The sequence below is a fragment of the Myotis davidii genome, unplaced genomic scaffold (genome assembly GCF_000327345.1).
Source record: "Myotis davidii unplaced genomic scaffold, ASM32734v1 scaffold83, whole genome shotgun sequence".
NCBI lineage: Eukaryota > Metazoa > Chordata > Mammalia > Chiroptera > Vespertilionidae > Myotis > Myotis davidii.
In genome coordinates, this window is record NW_006294121.1 from 2,033,931 (window position 1) to 2,040,988 (window position 7,058).

Sequence of the window (7,058 nt, forward strand, 5' to 3'; positions counted from 1 at the left end):
AAAAAAAAGATCAAGTCCAAAGCCAGCTTCTTCTGCAGCCTTTCCTGGTGCTACCAACTGCATGTGGACCCCCTCTTGTTTGCATTTTTGCACCATGTGTGTATTAGGGGGAAGGCATCCATGTGCATGATCTTTTCCATCTCTAGCTGATCTGTAAGGTTGAGCACAAGCTTGGAATTCATTATTTGCTAAAAATACTAATTTATATGTGGGAAAAACTAAAGCTCAGAAAGGGTAACTGACACAATTTACAAATTGGTTAGCCAAGAAACAGTATCTATAATAATAAAAGCGTAATTTGCTAATTAGACTGGACAGCTAAACAACCTTCCGGACATCCTTCCAGATAACCTTCCAGATGAAGCCAGGGCTACGAGGGCCGAGGCAAGCCGTGCGGCTGCAAGGGCCAAGCCCCTTGCACAAATTTCGTGCATTGAGCCTCTACTTGTATAATAATTACTGTAGTAAGCCAGACAGCCTGAGTTTAAACCAACTTTCTACCAATGATTAGCTGGAATGACCTTACCCAAGTACCTTTACTGCTGTGGACTTCAATTTTCTCATCAGTAAAATGGTGATAATAATAGTACTTACCCATAGAACAGTCATGAGGATTAAGTGAATTAATATGAATAAAATGTTTGGAATGGAGCTTGACATACTGTAAGCACTCAAATATTAGCTGCTGTTATTGTTATTGTAAATGGCTGAGCCAGAATTAAAATTGAGGACTTTTGAATCCTAGCCCAGTGCTATTCATACCATTTCTTCAGTATCCCTGCTCTTGGTTCAAACCCCCACTCCATGCAAAAAAGATGCATGCATATGCATGTATACACCTATACACACACACACACACACACACACACACACACACACACACACGTTCAAGTCACCGGGTAAATACTGCTTTTCCATTTAAGGTAATCTAGAACTTTGATGAAGCTACATGCTCTTCCATAAAAAAGAGCCCTGACCGGTTTGGCTCAGTGGATAGAGCGTCAGCCTGGAACTGAAGGATCGTAGGTTCGATTCCAGTCAAAGGCATGTACCTTGGTTGCGGGCACATCTCCAGTAGGGGGTGTACAGGAGGCAGCTGATCGATGTTTCTCTCATCGATGTTTCTAACTCTCTATCCCTCTCCCTTCCTCTGTGTAAAAAAAAAAAAAATCAATAAAATATATTTTTAAAAAAATAAAAAGAAAAAGGAAGGGGATTCTCTGTCAACCACAGCACAGGATAGCCCCTTAAATCTAAGAAAGATGTGAGCCCTGAGGTCCTTCATAGCTTCTCTAGCTCCAAGATAATTCCACTAGCAATTTCTGAAATAACACATTAGAGGTTCAGAATGTCACACAGATAAGAGTATTGATTCTGGAGCTAGGCAGAATTGGACTCAGATCTCAGTCCTCTCACTCACTGGCTGTGGAACACTGGACAAGTTCCTTAACCTCCCTCCCTGAGCCTATGCTAATCCTACTTCATTGGGCTGTTCGGAGCATCCAAGGACTGATCTGTGGAAGTCTTTTAGCACAGAGCCTGGTACATGGTAAGCACTGGCTGTTAGTACTCTGCCTTAGAACCAAGCAGCACTCCCTCTTATTATAGTTTAGGTATAACCCTCTTGAGGCTGCATCTTAATGTAAGGTTAAGCTTAATGTGACTTTATCAGGATCTAGAGGGCTGGAATTCGCCAGGGATCTGATGCTGCTGAAGGTGGAAATGGGAAGCCCCCAAAAGCCAATTTACCAAGGTGCAGCTTGTGAAGACATTGGCTGCTAAAAGAACATTTACTTCTCCTCCTTCCACTCTCCCATTCCTTTGTGTATTGCCACAATGAAAGTGTCTTTTTTTTTCTTCCTTTTTTAAGATACCACTGTCTCCAAAGAATTGAAAGAGATTAACTTTGGATCTCAGTTGATTGAGGAAGTGGCCTTTTTCACAGCTACAATCATGTGTCCCGGATACATTTTCCAGTGGAGGAAATAAATCCCATCCACCCATCTTGTCAACCTCTAATGCACTTTACAAATTGACCTGACAGGTTGCTGAGAGGACAAGCAATTATGACTATTTCCTAGATGAGGAGCTTGAAGCTGCATGGCTTATAAAGAGACAACAGTGCCCTTTATGTCCATCAGTGTCTCCTCACTTCAGGCAACATTCTAAAACTACTGGATATGTCACAACACTTTTCTAATGTAAACTTCCCATTTACTAATGTTTTATCTTTAAATAAAAATGTATTTCTATTTTTAAAACCTTTAAACAAATAAAACCCCTCTGAAACAGAGCTACATCCTAAACTTAACCTCTGCCCTCTGCACTCTTCAACAACACAGCTGTCCTTGCAATCCGTGTGATGGAATCATAACTTTATGTGATAGCATTCAATCAAATATTAATTCTATCATTTTCTGCACCAAGGCTGCTGCTATTTTTCCTCAAGTGAGAACTCATTTTCTGAGATTCTTATAGAATGCATACACTAGGAATACCTCACTTTGTTTGACTATGTCCTCATGAACTTCCCCGTGAAACACCATGAATGCTGGCAGAGAACTTCCTGGGCCTCCAGCGCCCACCTCTTTGGGACACCTGAAACTCAAACAGCAGGAAAAAGTGTGACTATGACTTGTCAGTAGGTGGCACCCTTTCCCCAGAGTTGGCTACTACCCTAGCTCAGAGGTGCCTGGACTTTTTTCTCCAGGTCTGGGCTTCTGGAATGCAGAGCTTTCAGACAGGAATCTCGTGTTACCTCTTAGGATGCTGTCTGGTGTCCCAGGACACTATGTTACCCTAACATCTGGAAGGGAACCGGAATAGACATTACCCACTACATTTTTTTACAGAAAAGACATTATCATCTAAAATGATGATCACAAAGGAAAAAATTCCCCTTTACAAAACATACATCACACCCCCACCTCTCTCCCAATGCCACTGTCATTCCATTCCCTCCAAAAAAAAATATATTTCCCCACCTTTTCCTGGGTTTGGAAGAAAAAGTAGGAGTTACAAATACTAAAGAATAATCATTAAGCCCTAACTGGTTTGGCTCAGGGGATAGAGTCAGCTTGCAGACCAGGGGGTCCCAGGAACATCCTGGGGTTACGAGCTCAATCCCCAGTAGGGGCATGCAGGAGGCAGTTGATCAATGACTCTCTCTCGTCATTGATGTTTCTATTTCTCTCTCCCTCTCCCTTACTCTCTGAATTCAATAAAAAAAATTTTTTTTTAAAGAATAATCATTATATTCATTGACCCTTGCAAACCCAATGATTGCTCATGGGATAGTCAGTGCAATCTTATCAGAGATTCTTCCAAAAAGTCCCACAACTTATCTTTCTTGCTTTTATAGTTGACTTCATTTTCTGTGGATCTTTAAGTGAATTGACTTTATTGCAGGTCAACAGGTATTTTAGCAGCTCCTACTACTTATCCGGGGACAGATGGCACCTTTAAGGAGCTTGATCTAGATGTAGTTTAAAACACGTAAGCAGGGCACTCCATTATGGGGACCAAACAGAGGGTCCATGCCAAGAGCTTCATGGTAAATACTAGAAGGGAGAGCTCATAGAGGCCCTGTGGTCAGGGGAGGCTTCACAGAAGAAACTAGACTGAAATAGTCTTGAGGCATGGCTGCTTTTAATTGTCATAGAGGAGGAAGGACAGTCCTTTTAGGGGGAGAAGGGAAGAATAAGAAGCCTGGAAGAAAAGACAACAGAGATATCTCATCAGTAACAGTGTAATAAGTGCAACAGTAAAGGCAGGAGTGAACAAAGGGAGGTCAAGGAAGAGGAGTAAAAGCGCCTTGTTGTAGGGAGCCATTCATGTGAGGAACACTGGGGAAGAAAGTCTGCAAAAGTATGTTGAGATTACAGATCACCGTTCTTAAATGCTGAACCAAGGAATGACTCCCAGAAAGTATTTATCTACATGGCTGTACTGCATTATAACAACAAGCTCCCTGTGACCCAGCCCACTGTCAATAAAAGTTGGCGCAGCCTTTCTTTAGTCAATAGTGGCTGATCAATAGAACCTTCTGGACAGCTTCAAAAAGTACTGATGCTTACCCTAAAGATTCTGATTTAATGGATGATAAGTGCAGCCCCCTTTCCCATCTCCCCAAGCCATTCCATGTGCAGCCACATTTGAGAACCATTGCTTTAGAGGTATTTGTAATTTGGTGTATCCTTAGGAAGCAGACATCTTTTCAAAACATCAATCTAAGGAAGACACAAAATTCCTACAAGATAACAATGACAAAAATGCTAAGGAAACAATGCCAACATGAATATAAAAAGTTTTAGATTATCTGTTGCTGAGAGTAATTCAGGCTTTTACGTGATATCTGTGTTCATCAATCATAGATTCTCAATGCATCTTTTTAAAAATCAGCAGTTGTTATCTGAGTTGTACTGTGTCAAACATTCACAAAGCTCTGGGTTTATCTGTTATTCATTTTGTCTGGGACCTAAGGAATTCAAATCATTATGAATGAAGTAGTACTTACACAGAAGTAAAGATGTACTTTGTAAACTGTAAACTGCCAAGCAGATGGAAATTATTATCAACAGTCCCTATTCCAGTCTCACTCAAAGAAAATGAATTGTTCTTTGTATGATTTATGATAAATAATATTAATGTAGTACTTCTACATTGTGAACTCCCTGTAGATATGCTTAGAGAGAGAAACCTTGACATGCTCATAATGTCAGTAAATTAACTAGAAAACTATAGAAATTGAGGAATGTCAAAATAAATTATCTCAGCAGCTGGGAATGGAGGGATGAAAGGAGGAACACTCATCTGCTTTAAAATTCATGCTTTAAATGAGCAAATACATTGATGCTGTTAGGAGCCAGGTACTCACTGTGGGAGAAGGAAGATACACCTATGGAATAGGAGAAGGCAGGGAAGGCTGTCTGGTGCTTGACTGAACTCATGAAATTTAAAAAAATATATGCCTCCTAGTTCTGTCCACTGAAAGCACCTAGAATCAGTGACATTTCAGTAGTGATGAGTGTACCTGTACCCAGATTTTCATTTCTAAATACATTCCCCACTAAAAGGAAGCAGTGCTCCTTAGGCAAATGACTGATTCCAGGGAAAGTACAAAGTGAACCATACGCATCTTGTGACAGAAAACAAATCCTCGGCCTGGCCGCTTGGCTCAGTGGATAGTGCATCGGTCCAAGGACTGAAGGGCCCTGGGTTTCATTCCAGTCAAGGGCATGTACTCAGTTGCAGGCTTGATCCCCAACCCTGGTTGGGGCGCCTGCAGGAGGCAACCAACTGATGTGTCTCTCTCCACTTAACCTCCACTCTCTCTAAAAATTAAAGGAAAAATACCCTGAGGTGCGGATTAACAACAAAAAAAGAAAGTAAATCCTCAAAAATTGATGAGAACATGTCAGAGAACATAAGAGCCAGCTTGAAAAAGCTCCCATTACCCTGGCCAGTGTGACTCAGTTGGTTGAGCATTGTCCCATGCACAGAGAGGTCATTGCTGGTTTTGATTCCTGGTCAGAGCACATGGCCATGTTGTGGGCTCAATCCCCAGTAGAGGGCATGCAGGAGGCAGCCGATCAATGTTTCTTTCTCTCCCTCTCCTTTCCCCTCTCTCTAAAACCAATAGAAACATATTTTTAAGAAGAAAAAGAGCCCTAACTGGTTTGGCTCAATGGATACAGCATCAGCCTGTGGACTCAAGGGTCCCAGGTTCGATTCCGGACAAGGGCATGTACCTTGGTTGCAGGCACATACCCAGTAGGGACTGTGCAGAAGGCAGCTGATGGATGTTTCTCTCTCATTGATGTTTCTATCGATGTTTCTAATTCTCTATCCCTCTTCCTTCCTCTCTGTAAAAAAATCAATAAAATATATTTTTTTAAAAAAAGAAAAAGAAAGCTCCCACTGGCCAATTGTGGGCAATATTAGCATCAAAACAACAGTAATAAATTAGAAAACATTGGATAAAAAAGAATCTGGGTATCCATGAGGATACAAAAATATATAACAGGAAATAAACAAGGAAAAGAAAGCTCTTCTTTATTATAGAATGCTAACAAATATAGAAGAAATGTTAGTTTTTAAAAATCACAAATTTGCAACCTCTATAGTAATAGATTTATATGGGAATTTCCAATGAGTGCTAAAATTACTGGGTGAAAGTTTGTTGGTAAATAGGATATTTGCAGAGTCTCAAATTATCTCCCCACAGATTACTGCTGATTACAAAGGGGATACGTTCCTGCGAGTGGGGAAATCTGGCAGACACAAGCCTCCCTAAATGATCAAAGTGACATCATGTGCCTCCCGATGTGATACACTGAGGACACAGCAATCTATATATATAAACCTGACACCAGTTAGAGTGGCCATTATCAACAAGACAAGCAAAAACAAGTGTTGGAGACGTTGTAGAAAAAAAGGGAACCCTCATTCAATGTTGGTGGGAATGTAGACTGGTACAACCACTATGGAAAGCAGTCTGGCAATTCCTCAAAAAATTAAAAATAGAGCTGCCATATGACCCAACAATCCCACTCCTGGGTATATACCCAAAAAACTCGAGATCATTTATACACAAAGATATATACACCCCTATGTTCATTGCAGCATTATTCAAGGTGGCCAAGAGTTGGAAACAGCCAAAGTGCCCTATAATAGAGGACTAGATAAAGAAGATGTGGTATATATACACAATGGAGTACTACACGGCCATAAGAAAGGATGAAATAGCATCATTTACAACAACATGGATGGACCTTGAGAACATTATGCAAGGTGAAATAAGTCAAACTGAGAAAGCTAAGAATTATATTATTTAACTCATATGTGGAATATAAAACTGAAACTTATGTACACAAACAGCATTGTGGCGGTTGCCAGAGGTAGGAGAGTAGGGGAAGAAAGGGGTCCTAATATGAGGTGACAGGAGAAGATTTGACTTTGGGTGGTGGACACATTGTTTTATATACAGATTTTGTAAATTAGTAATGCACACATGTAACCTACATGTTGACTGTCACCCTAATAAAAAATTTTTTTAA